Source organism: Sciurus vulgaris, assembly GCF_902686455.1.
Source record: "Sciurus vulgaris genome assembly, chromosome: 1".
NCBI classification, from domain to species: Eukaryota; Metazoa; Chordata; class Mammalia; order Rodentia; family Sciuridae; genus Sciurus; species Sciurus vulgaris.
In genome coordinates, this window is record NC_136461.1 from 14621612 (window position 1) to 14646471 (window position 24860).

The 24860-nt window shown below is 36.5% G+C and overlaps 1 protein-coding gene and 1 long non-coding RNA gene across 9 annotated transcripts in view; one reads left to right on the forward strand and one right to left on the reverse strand.

Annotated features, from left to right (window-relative positions):
- Positions 1–17088, forward strand: part of LOC306654844 — a 69821-nt gene extending 52733 nt beyond the window's left edge. Inside the window, exons 2-3 of the long non-coding RNA XR_013762075.1 lie at positions 3627–3743; positions 14135–17088. This is a non-coding gene — a long non-coding RNA (uncharacterized lncRNA). The remainder of the gene's footprint in view (positions 1–3626; positions 3744–14134) is intronic.
- Positions 1–24860, reverse strand: part of EIF4G3 (eukaryotic translation initiation factor 4 gamma 3) — a 283828-nt gene that overhangs the window by 203406 nt on the left and 55562 nt on the right. For all 8 annotated transcript variants that reach the window (XM_079100300.1, XM_079100311.1, XM_079100303.1 and 5 more), the window contains one exon: positions 1992–2067. The gene's annotated coding sequence lies outside the window, so the exon portion shown is untranslated. Of the gene's footprint in view, positions 1–1991; positions 2068–24860 lie in introns of those variants that run through there.

Genomic DNA, 24860 nt, shown 5'->3' on the forward strand with positions numbered 1-24860 from the left:
AGTACATCCCCAGACTTTTCTTTGGGAAGACAGGATTAGATGTGTAAACCACGACACCCAACTCCTGCCCTTTCAAATAGACCTTGCTGGGAAAGCCCTTACTCAGACATTTTCTACCCCTCTATCCTGCCTCATTTTTATGAAGGCAGCTCACACAGATCGACAGGAGTGTTGGGGAAAAGTTGTCTGTTTACTACCGTCTGTCTCACAAAAATGTAGGCTCCACCATGGCTCAGGTACACAGAATAAAAGCTCTAGAAACCTGCACAAAAGAGCAGGATTAAATTCTTACAATAAAATAATATACAACCAAGAAACAACACAGGAAAAGCTAAAATGAAGTGGCCAGTTAGGATAAGACATCTTACACTGAATTTACCACACAGAAAAAAAGACAAATGAAACTATACCAAAAACAAAACGGTCATACTGGTTGTCTCTAGAAATCATTCAAGATTACAAGAATTTTTTTATTTTCTTTCTTTAACTTATTCCAATCTTAAAAATACTTCAATGATGAAGGTGTACTTTTTTAATTTAAAAATAATCATATTTTAGGAGGAGTGTCTGACAAACATGATGTTGTCCTGGTCTCAGTACCTTAAAGGGAAAAGACTGCAACTATTTTCAGATTTTTTTTTTTTTTTTTTTTTTGCAGTCCTGGGGATTGAACCCAGGCCCTGTGCTTGTAAGGCAAGCACTCTACCAACTGAGCTATGTCCCCTGCCCTATTTTCAGATTCTAAAAGTGATCCAGGGGGAGATGGCTCAGTCGGTAGAGTGTTTGCCTTGCAAGCACAAGGCCCTGGGTTCGATCCCCAGCACCGCAAAAAAAAATAAAAGTGATCCATAGTTCAAACATGTAACAATCACTACTCTATCTTGTCCCTTGAGATTACAATTATTTATGGACTCATCACCCTTACCAGACTGAGTTTGTTTACCACCTAGTTATATCCTCAGTCTTTTTTTTTTTTTTTTTTTTTTTTTTAATTATGAGACAGGGTCTCACTAAATGGCAGAAACTGGTCTCAAACTTATGATTCTCCTGCCTCAGGCTCCCCAGTACCTGGGTTTATGTGGGTGCACCATCACACTCAGCTAGAATTGAAATATTAAAAATGATAGGTTTAACTCTCCTAGTTCCCTCAATTTCCTTAAGTTCACTATAAGACACTTAAAATGTGCTTCTAATTTTATTACCTTCATTCTCTAACTTGTAAATTTCCCTCATCTATTAATCTGAATGAATCATTTAATATAAAAAATTTAAATTTCCTCCATTGTTCACTTTTCTAATCTTCCTGCATATTTTATATGTAACCAAGGAGGGGAAAAGTACAAGAAAAAAAATAAAGTTAAAAAGAGCAAAAGTAGCCAGGTGCAGTGGTGCACGCCTATAATTCCAGCAGCTCGGGAGGCTAAGGCAGAAAGATTGGAGTTCAAAGCCAGCCTCAGCAATTTGGCCAGGCCCTGTCTCTAATAAAATACAAAAGCGGGCTGGGGGTGTGGCTCAGTGGTTAAGTGCCCCTGGGTCCAATTCCTAGTTCTAAAAAAAAGAAAAAAAGAGCAAAAGTAAAAAAAAAATTAGAAAAAATTCAAAAATGAGGCTGGGGCTGTGGTTCAGCAGTAGAGTGCTTGCCTAGCACATGTGAGGCACTGGGTTCAATCCTTAGCACCACATAAAAATAAATAAATAAAGGTTAAGAAAAAAATCAAAAAAGATTAATACAAAGCCAAAAGTTAATTATTTATGGAAAGGAAAAAGAAAAGGGCAGGTGTACAAGACAATCTGTCTTAATATGATTGTTTTATACCTCTAGTTCTTGGATTAAGATGAATAAAGGGCCTAAAAACCTTATTGTATTATGTACATCTAGTTCTAGTCAGAGGTTACTGAACTTTCACTCAACACCTCTCATATATCAAACAACCATTTTCTATAATACCAAAGGTTCAAGTGCAAACACAGACACACAATATCACACTCACCGTGCTGTAGACTGCTGAGACAGTAGGAGTGAAGATTCGGTCCTCAAGAGGCTGTTGCACAGGTCCTCTAGGAATTCTAGAAGGGTGAGTTAAGGATAAGAGAACTCAAAAATAAATTGCTTCGTCAGTAAGAAAAAATTACCACCATAAAATTCTGCCAAAAACCAAGCTTTTTTTTTACCCAATCAGTAGAGTCATATACTTTTTCCTCCACAGAAACTGGAAAATAAAGTAATTCAAATTTCCTAATGTGATTATCTGTCTCTTCAAAAGTGGTTCCTATGATAAACATCCCATGGAAACTCAAAACAAAAACAATCATAAAACTTTCCAAACTTCACATCCATGATAAGAGTCTACCACCTATACTTTCTATGGAAAAAGAAGAAGGAAGTATAACCAGAATGTATTCAGTAAGATAAGACTAAGTCAAGTGAAAATTGCTGAGGAAGGCCCAGTCTTTTCTGCTAAGGACACTGGAAGAGAAAACACAATTGTTTCCTTGTGCTTTTGCTCTTAATTTGAGTTGCAACTTTGCCCACAGACTCCACCAACTCCCCATTTTAGCACATCAACAGACCATTCTGTTTAAAGACAAAAGATTATCATTGTATTCAACTTCAAAACTAAAAGATGCAGGTACTCTTCTGCCTGGTATGGTAATATTTTGGAATGGAAGAAAGCATTTAAGGATGACAACCAATGCTGCAGGGGCACATTGGCCCACACCTGAAATCCCCGTGAATCAGCAGGCTGAGGCAAGAGGATCACAAGTTCAAGGCCATACACAGCAATTTAATGAGACCCTGTCTCAAAATAAAACCTCAAAAGATGGTAGAGATGTAGTTCAGTGGCTGAATGCCCCCAGGTTCAATCTCCAGTACTAAAAGAAAAAAAAAAAAAAAAAAAAAAAAAAAAAAAAAGAACAATAACAATTACCTCTGGGCTTATATTTCTTTTTTCTACAATGGATACAAATTATTTGCATTGATTTACACTTATTTTTTTAAATGACAATAAATCCAATGGTGCCAACAAAACTGTGGATAATTCTCAATGATTTTTAATCACAAAAATATGACTTAATGTCGTAAACCCAAAATAAGATTCTTTCCTTCATCTTAAAAAATAGTGCTCCTCATAGCATGTCCCTTTCTTATTCAGTGAGATGGTTTGGAAGAAAAAGTAAAAGCTGCAAATAGTAATTTTCTCTTTTTTAAAGAATTAATAGAAGTAAAATTCTTTATATCCAAGTAGCACAACAGTTTACTGAGGTTAAAGAGGGGAACTAAACAACAACAACAAAAACCCTATGTTTTAATTATCAAAGAGGCAGTACCATTCTCTAGACAGTGTTTTAGACTACCAGCCTCAGATAATAGTTAAACACTTTGTCACCACCCCCTACAAAGAACTGGTTTAAAATGCTGCACTGAGAAGTGACAAAGCTAAAACATGTCTTACGGGAACAACCTCGTTCAAACTGCACCCCCCCACCACACACACACAAAATGTTCAAAGCACAAACCTAAGAAGTTTTAGGACAAAAGTCCTTAGTATTTATTCGCTTGTTGGTTAGTTCTTCCAGAATGAAGATTACTCCTCTGCTAAAATTAAATTTTCTTTGCATTACAGTTCTGCAGTGTCGTCACATGACTGGTGGAAAATAAGGTCATTCTTCCTTCTGCAGTACCAAACGCTGTTGCTTTTTCCAGTGAGGACTAATTCTCACAATGGAGAATAAGTTCTCAAGTTATCTTCTATGCCCAAGAGGCTGAGCCAGTTCCCTTAACTGTACAAAGGAAAGGTTAGGACTCCCAATTTCTATTAGTTGCTTTGTCAGCTGAAGAGATTACTGTAATTACAAAATTTCTGAGACAGTCTTTTATTTGGCCAACAATGTAGTAACAAATAATCTTCCCCCTTGACTTCATTTATTTTGTTGCCTGTAAATTAACACAGAATATAGTGGACTGATAAATTAGTTGTCTTAAAAGATCTTTTGTACCAAAAATTAATTTAAATAAAAATAACAAAGAGAGAAATCAAGAGATCAGAGTTTCAAGCCTAACTGTATAACTAACCAACTACACTGTCTGCACTGAACCACCGAGTATTATGCCCTGAAGTAACCTGCCAAATTCAAAAGGCTAAATTACACATCCCGGCATGTCTCCCCATGGTCCATAAAGTATGCTCTTCCTATTACATCAACCAATCCTAGGGTACAAAACTTCTTACCCAGATAGAAAAATATCAGAAACTTTTCAAAATATGTTTGCCCCATCTAAAGATGAACCAAAGCTGGGCTTGGTGGCACACACCTATAATCCCAGTGGCTCAGGAGGCTGAGGCAGGAGGATTGTGATTTCAAAGCCAGCCTCAGCAACTTAGTGAGACCCTGTCTCAAAATAAATACAAAAAAAGACTGGGGATGTGGCTCAGTGGCTAAGCGCCCCTGGGTTCAATCCCAGGTACCAAACAAAACAAAACAAAAAATTTTTAACAAGATTAACTAAATTATTAGTCTACCCTATAAATGTCAAAGGAGTGTCACTAAAACTTCTGAAAAGTTCCAAATTCTTACCTCAAGCTCAATCATCTGCCCAATGGGGAACAGTTATTACTACAACACAGATAATGAATTTAACCAAAGGAACTTAATTTATAGAAGCAATTTTGTCCTTTAATTACAATGATGATGGTCGTACAACTTTGTAAACATGCTAAAAAACATCAAACTCTTAAAAGTATAAATTACATGGAATATAAATTATCTCAACAACAACAACAAAAAAAACCTAACTTGAGATTTTATTAATTTACAAGGCTATTTGGTCCACTACCCTACTTAAAAGGCTACATAAATCAGTATGAGATCAACACTACTAAATTTTTTCTCCTAAAAGAAACACAAGAGCCAGGCATGGTAGTGCAGGCCTATAATCCCAACCACTTAGGAGGCTGGGAGGATCACAAATTTGAGGCCAGCCTTAGCAATGTAGTGAGACCCTTAGCAACTTAGCAAGACCCTGAAATAAAAAGGGCTAGGGAGGTAGCTCAGTGCTAAAACACCCTGAGTTCAATCCCCTCATACCATTAAAAAAATAAAAATAAACATAAAAATAAAAAGGAAGGGGGGGAAGGATGAGAGGGGTGGAGGGAGAAGGAAGGGAAAAAGAAACAACACATGGCAAACTCTTACACTACAGCAGACTTCCTCTTAACTCCTCCTGCCATTGAGCATATTATCAATTCTCATCAAGCTCTGAATCTCCTGCATAAATCACTGGCAGCAGCTTATTTCCCTTGGAACTTAGGGTAACAAGCAAATGGCTTTTCATATTACTACTTAAAATTCTGATTTGACCTAAGAACAGTGCAACATGCATGTACAACGCTCCAGAACACACTGAATTTTTTAAGATCTATGACCAAAATACAGTAGGGTCCTAGGGGATGTGGCTCAGTGGTAAAGCCTGGCATGCATGAATCCCTGGCTTTGATCCCCAGCAACAAAAAAATAAAATGCAGTAGTACACACCTCAAATTGTTGACTTATGTAATGTAATTAGGCAATTCAAGCAAAATCATTAAGATTGTGCAGATGGTATGAATTAAGTGAAGAAAGACTAAGAAAAAATAATGTAAACTATTTCAAATTCTTTAATAAAAAGGGCAAATTTCAAAAATAAGTAAAATGAAATAATTTTTACAGTACTCACTACATACATAAATTAAATGCTAACCAAGCAAATGAAAAACTGAGAGAATATTTAATCAGAGAAATCCAACAATCCATGAGATCACACAATAATATGAATGTTTTTTATTCACACCGTGAAGGAAGGAAGAGGTGAATAACTTTTTAAGCACAGGTATTTACTGAAACTTCATGAATGATAACTTCAGGATGAACCTTCCTGATCTGTGGAAATCACAACTGGCACTGGACTTATCTACTAGAACAGCTTTAAAAGGCAGATTTTTCTGGGGAGTGACGGTGACCCAATTATATTGTCATATGTGTGCATGTATGAATATGTAACAACAAATACCAACATTATTTACGACTATAATGCACCAATTGTTAAAAATGTGGAAAAAGAAAAAGATGCAGATTTTCACAAATTAGAAACAAGAAAAGGCAATAGAAATCTTTCCTCCATTTGCTGAAACATTAATGTTCCATTTACAATGCCCAAATGAATATTTCTAAACCTTGCCCCACTACCCTAAAAGAAAAGCTACTATCCCAGTGCTCAGCACAGGCAATATTCTTAAAGTAAGAGTGTCAAGTTATCATTTCCACATGGAAAGAGAGAGCAAGAATATAAATGCCATCACACAAATACTGCTTCACAGACAAAAACAGGCCATGACATCAGCAGATGAAAACAAATAATGGGAAGACCTTTTTCTGTACTATTTCTTACTCGGGCTTTAGGCCAATATGGTAACATCAGGCAACTCATGCCTTCTCTACTTTCTCCTGGTTTCCACACAGTTTTGACAATGAACAAGGAAGTTAACTTAAATAATACACGAGAATAATGGAAGAATTTTTAGACTATACCCTATTTCACAGAGAATACCACACATGATTTGTCAAAAGAAGCACTTTTTAAAATACAGTTTTGGAAATCACTAGAGCCCCTTTAATATTAGCACTGAGCCAATGGGATAGCTCTTTGAAAAATTTCAACAAACCAGAATATTCTGAAAATTATCCCTAGCAAAGAAATTTTAACTGAGCTTTTAAAAGGAAATGTACTAGTCAAAACTGAAAACCTAAGTACATATGTTTTTAAGTCTGTGAGAATTCTGCGTTTAAGCCAGGCACAGTAAAACTTGCCTACAATTTCAGTTACTTAGAAAGGAAGCTAAGGCAAGGGGATTACAAATTGAAGGCCAGCCCGGACAATTTAGCAAGGCCCTCAATATAAAAACACAAAGGGCTGGGAATGTATCTCAGAGGTAAAAGGCCTGCCTACCATGCAAAAGGCCATGAGTTCAATCCTCAACCTTACAAAAAAAAGTTCTGTTTACAGAAAAGGATCCAGATGAATTCAGGATGTTTTAAAAAAATATTTTAGAAGGTCCTAAATTGGACTGGGATTGTAGCTCAGTGGTAGAGCACTTGCCTAACAAGCGTGAGGCACTGAGTTCAATCCTCAGCACCGAATAAAAAATAAATAAGCAAATAAAATAAAGTTATTTTTTAAAAGAGGTCCTAAATCACACCCTTTGGAATTTTTCACATCTACTGGACACAGAATCTTAACTGACTAGTTATAGAAAGACAATTTAAAAATTACTTTCTCCAACCAGACAAGGTAACACATGCCCCATGTTCCAGCTACTCTGGAGGTTGAGGCAGGAGATCAACTGCTCAAGGTCACCCTGGGCAATTTAGCAAAACCCTGTCTCAAAAATACAAAGGCCTGAGGATGTACCTTATGGCAGAGCACACCTGGGTTCAATCTTCAGTATCACAAAGGATGGGAGATGGGAGAAGAATAGGCAGGTTGGGTGGCACACACCTGTAATCCCAGCAGCTCTGGAGGCTCAGGCAGGAGGATCCTGAATTCACAGCCAGCCTTACAACCTAGCAAGGCACTTAGCAACTCAGTGAGACAATGTCTCTAAATAAAATATAAAAAAGGGCTGGGGTTGCAGTTGAGAGGTTAAATGCCCCTGGGTTCAATCCCTGGTACCAAAAAGAAAAAAAAGAAAGCTGTTGGATACCTACTCACAAAATGTATAAAAATTAACTTAAAATAGATTAAAGACCTAAATGAAGAGGCTAAAACAATAAATTCCTTGAAGTAAACATAGGGCTAAATCTGCATTACCTGGGATTTGCCAATTAGGTATGACACAAAAAGTAATCGCAACCAAAAAAATAAAAATAGAGAAACTGTACTTCACCAAAATTAAAAACCTTTGTATTTCAAAAGACATCACACCAAGAAAGTGAAAAGACAACCCACATAATAAGAAAAAATACTTGCAAATCATGTATCTGCTTACAAGTACAAAAATACATGGGAGGAATAAATTCTAATGTTCTACAGCACAGAAGGGTGACTATAGTTCACAACTATTTATTAAGCATTTCATAAAAAATGAGCAGAGGGTCAGGCACAGTGACATGTGCCTGTAATCCTTGTGACTCAGGAGGCTGAGGCAAAAGGATCACAAGTTCAAGGCCAGCCTCAGCAATTCAGCAAGACCCTATACAATTTAGGGAGATTCTGTCTCAAAATAAAAAATAAAAAGGGCTGAGGATGTGGCACAGTGGTTAAGTTCCCCAGGGGTTTAATCTCCAGCTCAGAAAAAAAAAAAAAAAAAAAAAGAATGAGCAGAGAAAAGCTCAAAGGTTCCCAACACCGAGAAATGACAAATGTTTATGAAACTGCTAATAATTCTGATTTGATCATTCATTACTCATGTACATATACTAAATTTTTTAAAATGTACCCAATAAATATGTACAATTACAAAATGAAGAATCACAATTAATTCATCAGCTATAAAAATGCTTCAAATTTTCTTTTTTGAGGGGGGAAGTCTTGCTAAATTGCTAAAGCTGGCTTTAACTTGTGATTCTTCTGCCTCAGCCTCCCACACCACTGGGATCAATTCTGAGCTTATTTAATTTCATCATGCTGATTTTGATACATTTCATTTTGAATCTGATCCTATGCTTAATTTTCCAATCTAAGTTTCCCAATAGTCTCTCCCATTTGAAATCTATAAAATAAACCACACCTTGAGTATAGCCAACTATCAGTTGCAAATTTCACCTAATGTGATTTATTATATTGACCCAAAAGGTATCATTAATACTTGGTTGAAATTAAATAACTTGCAGTTTATATATAAAGGGAGTTAGAGTAAGGTATACCTAGACCACCTGCATATAACTGGTCAGGAAAAAAAAAAATCAGTACCTTTGAGAGATTGGACATCTGCTAAAGTTACAATTTGTAAGCAAAAAGATTTAAAAATGAAGCCATAAATTACAAATAAAGAAATAGAATAATCTTGAGAAAATTGAGATAACAGAAAATGAAGCCCAGTTAAAGTGATAACTGAATTTTAAGGCCTAAAATGCAACTAAAGAATGCCACCAGTTGTATATGATTAAGCTGCCCAAAAACAACAAAAAGGAAAATAATTTTAAGAATGAAGGCTTTTGGGGCTGGGGCTGTAACTCAGTGGCAGAGTGCTTGACTCTCACGTGTGAGGCACTGGGTTCAATCCTCAGCATCACATAAAACTAAGCAAATAAAATGAAGGCATGCTCTCCATGTACAACTACAAAAGAAAAAAAACATTAAAAAAAAAAAGAATGGAGGCTTTTGACCTAGCTAATATTGAATAAGCCCAGTACAGTTTCTTTTTCTCACAACTGAAAACTCCAGACATACAAAATAACACGCATGGGGACTCTGAAAAGTACACCAAAAAGGCAGATTGTGGAACAAAGTTGGCCAATGTCTCATAAGGGGGAATGACGGTGTATTTTTTTTTTTTTGGGGGGGGGGCATTTATCTGTTTTTGTCCTCCTTTTTTCTATAGGCTTTGCCTTGAGTGTAGGCCCCAGTCAACAAACTAACAGAAAAGCAACTGAAATGCCTAAAATGTGCCATGGTACACACCTATAAAACCAGCAGTTCCAGAGGATGATGCAGGAAGATCACAGGTTGGAAGCTAGTCTCAGCAATATTTAGCGAGGCCCTAAGTAACTCAGTGAGACATTGTCTCAAAAAAAATTTTTTTTAAATGCTGGGGGACTAGGGTTATGGCTCAATAGTAGAGCACTTGCAAGGCACTGGGTTCAACTCTCAGCACCACATACAAATAAATGAATAAAATAAAGGTCTATCAACATCTAAAAAAATATTTTTAAAAAAATGCTGGGATTGTGGTTCAGTGGTTGTATACTTCTGGGTTCAATCCCTGCTAACAAAGAATTAAAGAAAAAAAAAAAAAATCCACACATTAGAAAGGAAAAAAGCAAAGGACCCCACAGTGAGACAAAGGAGACTCAGCAAAGCAAAGAACTCTGCACAGCAATGGCCACTGAGGGAGGAATACCACCAGACGCTGGTTGGTGGGTGTCCAAGGACCACATCACTATTCAGAGAAGTCAGCCTTGTGGCCTTACCACTCCCCCTTCACACTACAGCTGATACACCCAGACAAGGCTAATTAACCTGTCGTCCTCCAGAAAGCAAGAGAACAAATTTTCAGACCATATGAGCTATGATACCCTAACAGACTTGGTTAAAAAAAAAATCCTCAGCATTTAAAAAAATATAAAAACACTATATTAAGGCATATAACAGTGCCTGGTATATAATAAACCTCAGTAAAGGTTAGCCACCAGCTGGGTGTGGAGACACACACCTGTAATTCCATTGACTCAGAGCCAGAGGCAGAGGCATCACAAGTTCCAGGCCAGCAAATAAGAAAATAGAAAAATGACTTAACGAGGCCCTGTCTCAAAATAAAAATATAGAGGACTATGGATGTAGCTTAGTGATAGAGAATTCCTGAGTTCATTAAAAAAAAAAAAAAAAAAAAAAGTTAGCTATTATGATTATTTTAAAACATTAATTTTTAAAGTGGCCTAGCATTTACATTTAGAAGTTTTATCAGATAAGTTTTGCTGGATATGAGTTCTAGGCCTCCGGAGCACAGCACTTCACAACACAGTCACATAGCTAAGGATTGTGTTAGAAGCTTTTTACCCACAAAGCTGGGTAAAAAGGGCAAATGAATGATGCAAAAACCAAACCAAACCAAAACCACTACCATGGCCAAACACCAAATACCAAAAGCATGACATTTCTATCTTAAAAAAAAAAAATCACAAAATATGAAAATAAGTCTACTCTTCCCTATAAGTATAAAAACATGGCTAAGATCTTCTCATTATTTAATCACATATAGCACCTTGTAGCACATATAGCACAGTCACATAGCTAATAGGTTTATCAAATGTATACTTTTGTTAGTGAAACAAGTGATACCATAAGCAATGTCATGGCCATCATACAAGTTGTAACTATTTTTTTCAAAGAAGGAGACTAACCCCTATTTTCCTATACAGTCACAGGAAGATTAGATAACAATAATTAATGCTCAATTTTAATCAGATATATACAGCTTTAGTAAATAACTTGTGTTTCTCAGATTTAAGGTTAAGCATCAATGTTCACTGTCACTACTAAAGTAGGCAGGCATATGAGTAAAGAAGCTAACACAATCCTTAAAGCTGGGTAAAAAGGGCAAATGAATGATGCAAAAACCAAACCAAACCAAAACCACTACCATGGCCAAACACCAAATACCAAAAGCATGACATTTCTATCTTTAAAAAAAAAAAAAATCACAAAATATGAAAATGTCTACTCTTCCCTATAAGTATAAAAACATGGCTAAGATCTTCTCATTATTTAATCACATATAGCACCATGTAAAGGAGATGCACTCCTAAATAAAATATAACCACCTGTTATTCAAGAAACTTTTGCCAGGCACGGTGGCACGTGCGTGTAATCCCAGCAGCTAGAGAGGTTGAAGCAGGAGGATCACGAGTTGAAAGGCAGTCTCAGCGATTTAGCAAGGCTCTAAGCAACTTAGCAAGATCCTGACTCAAACATAAAACAGAGACACCAAGAAACTTCTCTTAACATATGTAAACACAAATAAATACTATTTCGCTGGTCACTGTTAGAGTGGAGTGGGAAAAAAGGCAGATACAAGAGGCTGTCATTTTATTATTTCATTAAAATCTTCCAAAGTAGGACACTGTAAAGTCTAGTAAGGTGAATATTTCATTCTATTATTAATTTCTGAAAATGAAGCCTAAACTACAACACATCAGTATGTTAAAGAGACAAAATTTTAATCTTTTTTAAAAAAACTACAAGGTTTTATTGTCTTTTTTGTTTGTTTCTTTCAAGGGGGCGGTATTTTTCCATTATTTTATTTTATTGATGCTTTGGTTTTTTCCACAATAGACTTGACTTAGAAAGGACATACATAAGAGAATACTGCAATAAAAGTAAATAAGTAAACAGAAAAATAACTAGCAGGCTACAAAGTCCCTGCAAACACTGAATACCAATTTGGCTCTGAGCTTCCCGATAACCAGAGTGAAAAGAGAAATATTTACATAGTTCCTAGTACTTGATGTGAGGAGCAGAGTGTGCATGTGTATGTATCAGTTCCCAAAATACTGTAACCTTAAGGATTAATACCTCATTGAAACAAAAATTGTGTGGCCCCTTTTAACACTCAACTACTCAATTCTCTGAAGTGAGTTCTTATTTCAAGTTATTTCAAATGAAATAATTCAATAGACTTTTTCTTAGAGTACTGGTATTGAACCCAGAGCTTTTTGTTTTGTTTGGGTTTTTTTGTTTTGTTTTTGGCACTGGGTATGGAACCTAGGGGCACTTAACCACTGAGCCACAGATCCACAACTTTTCTGTATTTTGCTTAGTGACAGGGTCTGGCTGAGTTGCTTAGCGCCTCACTATTGCTGAGGCTGGCTTTGAACTTGAAAATCTCTTGCCCCAGATTCCCCAGAGGATGGGATTACAGGTGTGCACCTGATGAACCCAGAGCTTTGCACATGTTGGGCAAGAAATGAGCTACATCCAAGTCCTTTTAAAAGTTTATTTTATTTTCAGACAGAATCTCAATAAGGTGCCCAGGTTGGCTTCAAACTTGTGATCCTCCTGCTTCAGCCCTCTGAGTAGCTAGAATTAAGTGTGTGCCCTACAGCAGTTGTATACAGCAGATTTAAGAGAATTTTTTCAAAATTTCATTTACTACTATGTTTGGTGCATATTTCTGTTTCTTCCTTACTATTGGCAAACAATCTACACCTAAACACTGGACTTTTTCTCTCAAATTATGCTTTTTCATATAACATGCCAATACAAGTTAACTTTTGAGTCAATCTCAAGAGTGTGATCTTCCAGGAAAAAGGGTTCAGGACAAGAAATTTCAGGCTCCTATTAAACAGGCAATGAAAATTTAATACCATAAGCAATAAAATCCTTGATATGTCACTGAATATAAACATAAGACATATTTTAGGACAAAATGAACTATTTGATTTACTTGGAGACTATGTTGTTCATTCCTAACTACTATCAAACAAGGGCACTCTAGGAAGGTATGAACTTCAGAGTTAGGAAAAACCAAAACCTGAACACCAGATCCATCATTTACTAGCTAGATTATTCTGGGAAAATAACTAACCTCCTCACTGGTTTCCTCAACAACAGTTTATGAGAATGCAGAATCATTTAACAAAATAAGGCTTGTGATAATGTTAATCATATAAAGCACTTCCAAAAAGATCGTGATTTTTTTCCTTTCTCTGGACTATCCAGGGGGCAAGGCCTTTAAGACAACTCTCCTAGATGCTAAGTAATTCCCTAAAAGCACCAAGAGCTCTCCTGATTGAGACCTTAGAAAAGCTTGAATGAAAGGTGTGGTGAGAGAAAGTCAGTCTTTGGAAGTATCTGACACATACCATAACATACAAACACAAAAGCCAAAAAAAAAGTGCTGTCTGTTCCAGAATTGAAAAAATTATGAAAAACACAGACTGAGCTTTGACCCATGGGATGGTGAACTTAAAACAGATATTCAATTCTTGAAAGAATTTCCTTCTGGTATGAAATGTGTCCATTCTGATTTAACAGCTCTTCCCAAGGTGAGCAGCTTAGGAGACGCAGAGTAATAGCAACAGAGCCCAACTCTTGGAAGTTTACCTGGGAGGGGCATCAGATGGACAAAACTGCTTTTCTTATGTGTATCTGAATAACTAGTGTCATTAGTCGAACTAATTCACATAATTGTCTTATGCCAAAAGATCTATTTATTGAAGATACTTGTTCCCACCAGGCTAGCTAGCAAGGATTATTATGGCAAAGTCAACATTCCTTTCCTTAGCAAAATTTTCTCCGAAGGTTCCTACCCCAAGTAAAAAATTTTTGATTCAATCTAATTTTTCATCCTTAAACCAATGATCTGATAAACAGAAATAACAATACAAAATACTAACCAAGACCACTCAGAAAACATAATCCTCTTTCTTCTTTCCACAGCAATCCTTAATGAGATCAAAGAAGAACCCAAACATTTTAGATCGCTCCATCTACTTGTAAACGCACAGACCACAACAGCTGAAAGGCATTCTGCAAGTACATCTCCCAGCAGGCCCTCCACTGCACAATGAACAAACATGACAACAGAAGTCAATTCCAATCAAGCCAAAAACTGAGCTACTTTATCTTTTGATTAAAATAGGATCACAAGGAGAATATAAACTTTACATCATTTATAGTTTACTGCCTATCTTCCATTAAACTGTCTGTACTGAGGGGGGAAAAAAAATCCCACAAATGAAACTTTAAACAATTTCTTAGGATACAGGTCCATATGAAGTCAATGTTATTTTACTTGGCAATTCTGAGATATGGGAAACCCATGTTATTCTTTCTCTTTGTAGACACACCCAATTCCCAGAAAGATGTTTTCTTTCTTACAACAGTCAGCTGCATTTCTTTTGAACAAAAAACTCTGAAAGGGAGGCATGTCGTAATAAAAACACCACTGAACAGAAAGTGCTTCAGCATTATCATGTTCTTATGTAGAATGAATATAGTCAAGATGACTTTCTTCTATAAATTCGAGAACAATATAATCAATGTCATATGTTCAAATTTAAGAATCTAAAAATGCTAAAACAACCAAATGTCACTTTTAAGGAAGGCATCCTAAACAAATTCAAGGGTATCTACATAATGACTCCAGGTACTTAACTGATCTAACTTTTCTTCATCCTCACAAATATAATACCACACCTTAGCAAAAAAGATCAGACATTTTCATTAAAAAAAAGAAAAAAGAAAAAAACTCAGTTCTAATGTATTTTGTTATATAATATTCAAGAACAGAGGGGCATATAAAAGTTCTAAAGGCACAGTGACACACCTGTAATCCCAGCTGCTCAGGAGGCTGAGGCAGGAGGATCACAAGTTCAAGGCCAGCCTCAAAAATTTACCAAGGCCCTCAAGCAACTTATTGAGACCTTATCTCAAAATAAAAAGTGAAAGGGTTAGGATGGAGCTCATAGTAAAGTTCAATCGCCAGTACTGATCCCAGAAGATTCTAAATGTTTCCTAAAGTTTGTAATGCTTCAAATCAAACAATGCCATGGGGTCATGAACACATAATCATGAAAGCTGCTTCAATTCTGCAGACTCTCTCTCAGTATCCTTTGTTTTTAACATGAAAGTTCCAGTAAAACTAAGGCAAAGGAAGAGCTGGCCTCTCACCAAACTTGATGACTGAAGCAAGTAAGCATTCAAGATACTTTCTTGTTCGAGTATCAAACGTCATATATCTCTTGCTCCTTCCTTCCTTCCTTCCTCTGTTTTTCAGTCCTGGGGACTGAACCAAAGGCCTTGCAAATGCCAGGCAAGTTCTCCATCACTGAGCTACAGTACCAGCCCTTTTAATTTACTTTCATATAGGGACTAGCCAAGTTGTCAAGGCTAGCCATGAACTTGCAATCCTTCTGACTCAAAGTAATTTTATGTAGGCAATGTAGATGCACAATATTTATTACCTATGCCTGTTTAATTAGGTTTTATACAGTTTCTCTGCCTATTTTAAAAGAGAAAAAGTTGCTTAAAATTCTGAATACATGATAAGTCTTAAAAAATGTTAAAAGGCAAAAGCTAGCCAGGTTATGATGGCACATTTCTGCAATCCCAGCTACCTGGGAAGTTAAGGCTAGAGTGTCACAAATTCAAGGTCAGACAGTGCAACCTAATAACAAACTGTCTCAAAATAAAATGAAAAGGGTTAGGGATATAACTCAGTGGTAGAGTGCTTCCTTTCCTAGCACGAGTGAATTCCTGGGTTCAATTCCAAGTACCAAGAAAGAAAAAAGAAAAAGAAAAACGCAGAAGTTGAAACTCAGCTTGCCTAGGTTACACAGCACAGAAATCATAAAACCAGAGTTCAAATCTATAATGCCCATTAAAATTTACCTCTGTATGCTATGAAGAACTAGGAACAATTTCTACAGCTGCTTTATACCTAGAAATTTACAGTAAACGTGGTGGTTTTGTATATTTCAAATGTTTATAAAGTTTTATGTTACACATAAGATCTCAAAAATAGGTAAAAAACTGACAACAATGACTATCTCTGAGAAAGATAACTAATGAACCAAAATTTACTTTTCACTGTATACACTCTTGTACAGTATGAATTTTTTATCATATAATTACAAATTGCTAAGTTAAATGATGTTTATCATAGGCCTACTGAAGATAAAAGTTAACAGCCAGGTGTGGTGGCAAACACCTGTAATCCCAGCGCCTCAGGAGGCTGAGCAGGAGGATTTCAAGCTCAAAGCCAGCCTCAGCAATGGTGAGGCACTAAGCAACTCAGAGAGACCCTGTCTCTAAATAAATACAAAACAGGGCTGGGGATGTGGCTCAGTGGTTGAGTTCCTCTGACTTCAATCCCTGATAATGTCCCCCTAAAAAAAAAGAAAAGAAAGTTATCAGAAATATTAATTTTCACTTACTGAAATATAAAGTGACTACTTTAAGATCTAGAAACTGCCCCAAACACACCTGTTCATTAGGGTAGTTACTATTTGACTAAACTAGAAGGAAAACAAAACGGGCTCAAGAAAGACTATGCAAAAGTGACAAATTATTTTTAATGCAAATTTAAGTAAATCCCATTTACATAAATAGATAAAGAATCCTTCCTTTTAGAATTAATAACCTGGAAATTAGTAGGGTTGTCTAGTTTCTGATTATATATATACAAAGTGCAATGTATACATGTGGGTCACACAGAGTCACATCATTACTGCATTTAACTCACACAAATTCAGCCATGCCAAGAGACAGATATAGGGATAGGTGAACAATACTGTACAAGAACATAAGCTAGAGACAGAAAGAGTCTTGAGATTCAAACAAACTAATTTCTTTCGTTCTCAAGATTACAGGTATGAATATATTGTCAAGTACATAATTTGTTATATAACACTGCCCCAGGAATAGTGAACTAGCCTGTTCTTAGGGATGAGGCATAACTTGACTGAAAATTGAACTGTGCTACACTTACTGAAACGTAGCATGATGGTATCTGGTCTGACTTCTTTTCCACTTTGTACATAATGGTGGGATTTGTTGTCACATTCATATGTGCACACAATGTAACAATATAATTCAGCCATACCATTCCCTAGTATTTCCTCTGTCCCTCCCCCTGGGTCCTCTACTCTACTGATCTTCCTTCAGTTTTCATGAATCCCCTACCCCACTTTTCTTTCTTCCTCTCTAGCTTCTACATATGAGAGAAAACAAACCCATTCTGAGTTTGGTTTATTTCACTTAACAAAATGTTCTCAAGTTCCAACCATTTTCCTAAAAATGACATAATTTCATTTTTCTTTATAGCTGAATAAAACTTCATGGTGTATATATACCACATTTTCTTGATCCATTCATCCATTGATGGACACATAGACTAGTTCCACAGTTTGGCTATTTCGAACTGTGCTGCTTTAAACATGAGTATGCATGTCTCACTATAGTATGATGACTTTAATTCTTTAGGCTAAATACTGTGGAGAGGTATAAATGGGTCATATGGTGGTTCCATGCCTAGTCTTTTAAGGAACTTATATACTGATTTCCATAGTAGTTCCAACATGGATTTTTAAATTTTTTTAGCTGTAGATGGACACAATACATTTATTTTTATTTATTTTTATTTATTTTCTTTATTTATTTTTATGTGGTGATGAGGATCGAACCCAATGCCTCACACATGCTAGGCAAGCGCTCTACCACTGAGTTACAACCCCAGCTCCTCAACATGATTTCTTTAAAAAATATTTTAATAAACAATTTCAATTCTATACAGCATTGGAGCTAACTATCCCCCACACCAGTATACCGGTGTGTATAAAAACATCTCAATCACTATTATTCAATTTCCATTTTGCTCCAAGACCAAACCAAGTACATCCTTATCAATAACCTCCATAGAGATGAACATAAAGATTCTACCCAAAAACCAAGGTGTTAAATATCAATAAGCAGTATTGCATTTTTAAAAAGAATCCTACCGGTTAAAAAGGATGAAATCAGCTGGATGTGGTGGTGCACCCCTGTGATCCCAATGACTTGGGAGGCTGAGACAGGAGGATTGCAAACTCAAGGCCAACCACAGCAAATCAGTGAAACACTATCTCAAAATAAAATCTGTAAAGGGCTGGTGATATAGACCAGTTTTAGGGACACCCAGAGCTCAAGCATGGAGGGAGGGGGGTGTCACACATGTGTATATACATATATCTATATCTATATATATATACACACACAGGTGTGTGTGTATGTGTATACACACTTACATCACCTCCAATGTACTTCAGCAACTACCAAATTACTAAATAATGTGCAAGCTAATTGCTTGATGTACGATTTTTAACCCCAAAATTCATTCAATGTCCTCCTTATACCACTTTTACAACTTTTCTAGAAGCCGTCCTCACCTTCCCTTTCCCACCCCTTTCCAGATCTTCATTTCTTGTCTTGTGGCCTCTATTTGTAATAGTTGCCTGGATTTTCCCAATTGATATCTTTTCATCTTCAATTCACACTGTACATTCTTAGATCAATCTTCCTGAACAACACTGTGGTCATCAATGAACAATTCCTCCACAAATTACCTCCAAATTCAAACCCTGTGATTCAGCTGTCATGACTACTTGAGATCCCACTTTCTGAACTCCCAAAAATACTCTCCTAAATAAAAAATATCAGCAACTTTCCTGTGTGTTTACTCTTCCAACTCCCAATACCTGAAATATCTTCCCTTCTTCTAATTTTAATTCCTTCAACTCCAAACTACTACCTGGATTGGATTTCTGGTTGTCCACGTTTGTAACAAGAGATTACATTTTCCTTTTCACTTAGTCTCAGTTATTCTATTTATTAATTATAAAAGACAGAAATTAATGACTCCAAAAACTATTGGAAAGATTAAATGATTATACAGAAGCTAGAAGGTACTTACATAGTATGTACATAGTAGGTGTTCAATAAATAGTATCTTAGATGAGAGAACACTATTTAGACACCGTTTCATCATTATTTCTAAAGCAGCTTCTCTTTTTATGTTGCTAAAGGCTTTCAGGGTAAGTATTACTCTGCCAAAATAAGTATTGTCTGAATGACCCAAAGGACCACTCTCTCATGTGAAAACTGGAAAAAAAGGATGTGGCACCAAACCAGACCAATATCTCCCAGCAGAGTGCAGACATTGTCTCAAACATCTAAATCCTGAGTGAAAATCCTGCCTAGGCAGCCTCACCAGCTGCAGTCACCACAGATCAGTCAGGCAAAAAGAGACATGACAACTCAGAGGATCCAGGTTAAGGAAGGAACCTCGAAGTACACAGGGGGAAAAAAAAAGGAAAACAAATTAGAAAAAGAACTGCTGACTCTATGTTGCTTGGAGAGTAACAGATGAATGGAAAGTATTTGCTTTTAGGAAAAATAAGATCTAACTTTTAATTTTGATCTCTTTACTTCCTACATTGGCAGTCACTTCACCTTTCACCAAACCTATTTCTTCATAAAATGGAAATAATTTGTCTAACAATTATCATGAAGATTAGGTAGGATGCATACGACCTTGGAATATGGTAGACACTCGCCTGGATCTTTTATTTTGTGTTATGTATTTTGGTACTGGCAATTGAACACAAGCACTCTACCATTGCCCTACATCCCCAGTCTTTTATATTTTTTAATTTTTAAGACAGGAGTTTGCTGAGTTGCTCAGGCTGAACTTGAGCATTCAATTCTGTTGCCTCAGTCTCCTGAGCACATAGATAACAGCCATATGCCACCAAGCCCAGACGGAGAGGTTTTTTGTATTGTTGGGTTTTGTTTGTTTGTTTGTTTTGCAGGGGGGGTTACCAGGGATTTAATCAGGGACATTTAACCACTGAGCCATATCCCCAGCCCATTTTCATTTATGATTTTGAGACAGGGCCTCACTAAGTTGCTTAGGGCCTCGCTAAGTTGCTGAGGCTGGCTTTGAACTTGAGATCCTCCTGACTCAGTCTCCCAAGCTGCTGGGATTATAGGCCTGAGCCAAAACAGTCAATGAGAGAGTTAATTTTTAAATTGTCTTTCTTTAACTAATCAGTTAACCAGTGTCTACATGCAATAGATCTGAAAAATTCCAAAGAATATAACTTACAATTTTTAGAACTTTTTTTTTTTTTTTAAACATCCTGAATCCATCTGGGTCATTTTTCGGGAAATACTTTTTGGAGGTGAGACGGGACGAGCAGCGTTGAGGATTGAACCCAGGGCCTTTTGCATGCTAGGCAAATACTTCACTGAGCTACATCCCCAGCGCTTTTTATTTTGAGACAGAGTCTCACTAAGTTGCCACAGTTGGCCTTAAATTTATGATCCTGCTGCCTCCACCTCCCAAATAGCTGGTATTACAGGTATGTGCCCAGCTCACCTGATCTTTTTTCTGTCTCCTTTGTTAACCTCCAAGCTATACTCAGAAAAGGAAAACATAGGGAAGAACACTTGCATGCAAAGAAAAAGAGATGACAGAACATAAAATATTATAAGTAAATGCTACTTTAGGTACAACTGTTATTAAATCTAAGAAGAGAGGTTGGGAATGTAGCTCAGTTGTGAAGCATGTGCCTCACATGCCTGAGGCCCTGTGTTCCATCCACAGAACCATCACCAAAAGAGGCAGGAAAAAAAAAGGGAAGGAAGGAGAAAAAAATGATTAACCTAAGAAATAACAGGCCATGTAGACAAACATTTTGTGTGACTGATTAACAATGTGGCCTGGTGGTGCACACCTGTAATTCCTGCCACTCTGGAGGCTGAGGCAGGGGGATCACAAGTTTCAGACCAGTCCGGGGAACCTGGTAAGACTTTGCTTGAAAATTAAGACGAGAAAATAGGGGCTGAGGTTTTGGCTCAGTGGTAGAATGCTTACCTGGCAAGTGTGAGGCACTGGGTTCAATTCTCAGCACCACATATAAATAAATGAATAAAATAAAGGTCTATTAACATCTTAAAAAAGACAAAATAATGTAAAATAAAATAAAGAGTTGGAGATGTAGCTCAGGCTATGTTCAATCCTCAGGACAGTGACAAACAAAAAAATAAATAAAACAAAAATTTTAAAAATGTGAACTCTGATATCAAGATGCTGATTAAAATCCTAGCTCTACCACTTACTAGTGGAATAATCATGGGCAAGTCATTTGCAGTACCTCAATTTCTTGTCTACTTAAAAAGAACAACAGTTCTTACACCTCTTGTGGTTATAGTGAAAATTAAACAACATAGGTCACTGCTTGATACACTCCGTAACAAATCATTACAGCAACTAAAGTATTAATGTTACAAGAAAACAATTTTTAAATATCTCATTATAAAATAACAAGAATTAAGAAATGTGTTAAGGAAGGTCTGCATAACTCAAAGAACTAATATGTTCCAGGTGACCAAAGCATAATACTAACATCATTAGGGAAAGATGAGAGAACCAGCTTCACTTGATGAGATAGACTAATTCAATGTGTCTAACCTACATGGTCTCAGAACTCCTTCATACCTAAAATCATTGAGAGACATAAACAGCCTTTGCTTCAATGGGTTACTTGCATCCATATTTACATTAGAAGTTAAAAATAAGAAGAATCTTATGTATCTATTAACTTATCCTATAATAATAAACAAACATTTTAACCCAAATAACAATTATTATTTTGAAAAATAGTTAAGTGGGGGAGGGGATTTGGCACTATTTTACACTTTTGTAAATTTCTTTAATGTTGAGAAAGGAAGATAAATCTAATAGGTCAGCTGACTTCCCTTTTTTTAAGGAACAGTTTCCTTTTTGCTTTTAATTTTTATTTGTCGTTATCAATGGAACTTTACTTAATTCATTAATTTACATATGGAGCTAAGAATCAAACCCAGTGTGAGGCACACATGCCAAGCAAGGCTCTACCACTGAGTCACTACCCCAGCCCATCAGCTGACTTCTCATGTGTTTCTACATTCAATACACTGCAATATTTTAAGTCTATAAAAAAAAAATCTCATCTCACAAAGATGTGTAAGCTGAAGAGAGCAGCACTTTAATAGTCTTTCCTGATTATCATGCATTGTTTCAATATTACACCAAAACTCAGCAAGTGATTTTATTCTTTTTATTTGGTTTTGGGGTTTTTGCAGTGCTAGGATCAAACCCAAGGCCTTACACATGTTAGCAAGTGCTCTACTGTTGAGCTACATCCCAGGCCAACAAGTGGTAGGTTTTAAAGGTTAAAAGCAATTTAGTTCCAAACCATACTGACAAACTTTTCATACACTGTTACACGGAAATCAATTCATCTACGTTGCATTTTAAATGAATCTTTCACCTATGCAAGATTTAGTAGCATCATACTAATCATCCGGTAAAAATGAGTACTTGAAGTTATGCAGACTTTTCCTGATATCTCTGTTTGATCTCAAAAATCCTACCTGCTAATATCACCACTGTTCTCATCAGAAAAGACTGTTAGGTACTGGGAAGTTCTCGAGGTCATGGAGGTGGATATGAGTTTCCAATATTCTAAATTTTTGTCCCAATATTATAATTTTTGCTTGAAAGTTATAATTTTAGTATTGGCAACAGTTCTTCTTGAAGAGATAGGTACATTCATCTATTTTCAATATTGTATCTGCAAAATACCCAAGTATGAATAACCACAGTCATTCTTTCAAGCAAAAAATGATACATTTTAAAAGACCATAGCTGAGTATACAACTAACTTACACAAGTGGTTTTTGTCATCAGGCAACTATGTTACAGAAGTGCTTTGTGCATTCTTCCCATTTTATCACACAGAATATCTGAAAATTATATGTACTCAAGGCTCAAGATTTAATTAAATGAATAGTTCATGCTACTTCATCACAAACGATGTGAAAGCTAAAAACTGGCTTTTTTCTTTTTTTGGAGAATGCACGTTCATGGAGAACACAACACTTATCATTATTAGCATTATCAGCCCACCTTGGTACTACCTGGATTTAAGCTAAGACACCAGCAGTTTTACCCAACACTGATACTGAAAATATCGATAAAATGAAAATGGAAAAACAAACATCTCACTTTAGTTACTAAAATAGTTCTGACTCTCTCAACGATGCAGACATGATGCCCTAAGAAATCCATAAACTCTTGTAAAGACTCTGATGCCAGGGGCTGGGGCTATAGCTCAGTGGCAGAGCGCTTGCCTAGCATGTGTGAGGCACTGGGTTCAATTCTTAGGACCACATAAACAAATAAACAAAGGCATGCTATCCATCTACAACTATAAAAAAAAATTAAAAGAAAAAAAGACTCTGATGCCGGGAGCAAAATTTTCAACACTCCTTTAATACGTAAAATAAAGTACCTATAAGTACAGTAAATCAAGGTAGGGAGACCAGACGCACACTTCACCAAGCAAGTAAGGGCACCCCATCAATCTAGCAATGCCACATTAACTCAGAAATGGTCATTAAATGAGGTCATGAAAAATCCAAAAGGCTTTTCATTCACACTGACAGAGAACCACTTGTGTATATAACAAATTAAATATGATTACTCATTAATGTTCTTTCTGGAAAAAAAAAGTAACTGAAATGTATGGGGGAATACATTTCACTAGCTCATGTTTAGTAAAATTCTAAAATAAATGTAGCAATGGCAGCAGGGTGCGGTGGCGCACACCAGTGATCCCAGCATCTCACTGAAGAAGAGGCTGAAGCAGGAGGATTCCAAGTTTGAGGCCAGCCTTAGCAACTTAGTGACCCTGTCTCAAAATTTAAAAATGAAAAAAAAAAAAAAAAGTTAAAAAAATATATATGTACATAAACAACTGTGGCTATACCTCAGCAGAGAAACAATAGTAACTTTCTCTGCAGTCATTCCATGCAGGCCTTTGCCCATGGTCATATAATTCTCCTTCTCCACCTTATTCTTGGATCTTGCACTACAGGTCTTTCCCATCCCTCCTCTCACTCATCAGAGTAGTTCAAATCACTGGGAAAGTGAAGACCCCCTGACCTTCCTCTCTCCCAGTCCTCTTTTCTTTTTCTCTAGCAGTAGGTTATAGTAGCTAAGAACCCACCACACTCCTCATCATGAGAAGTCTGTATCAACCAGGTGCTGGAAGTAATTAGACCAAGCCAGGAGTAAGTCTAAGAGCTCAGGGTTCAAGCACTCACATTCCACACAAGCCGTTTAGAACTAACAATCCCAGCTAACACGTAAGTTTCAAAAAACTTGAATATTATTTCAACTTGAAACCCAGAACTTAAACAAATCAATTTCAGACTGTACCAAAGAGGTTTACTACAACACTTCTAGTAACACTGACCTCAGGAGGTAGATTATTCCAACCACTTATCTAGAGTACAAATTTGATCTCAGCACTCCAGTTCTTCCACTTATTACCTGTGTGACTGCCAGGAAGAGTTATTTTTAACATCTATAAGCATGTGCCTCTTAAACTAGAAATCAGGACAATAACACCATCTACTTCAAAGAGTTGATGTACAGCCAAGCGCAGAGGCACACGCCTGTAATCTCAGCTGCTCAGGAGGCTTGAGACAGAATTGCAAGTTCAAAGCCAGCCTCACCAATTTAGCAAGGCCCTAAGTAACTCTGTAAGACCCTGTCTCAAAATAAAATATTTTTTAA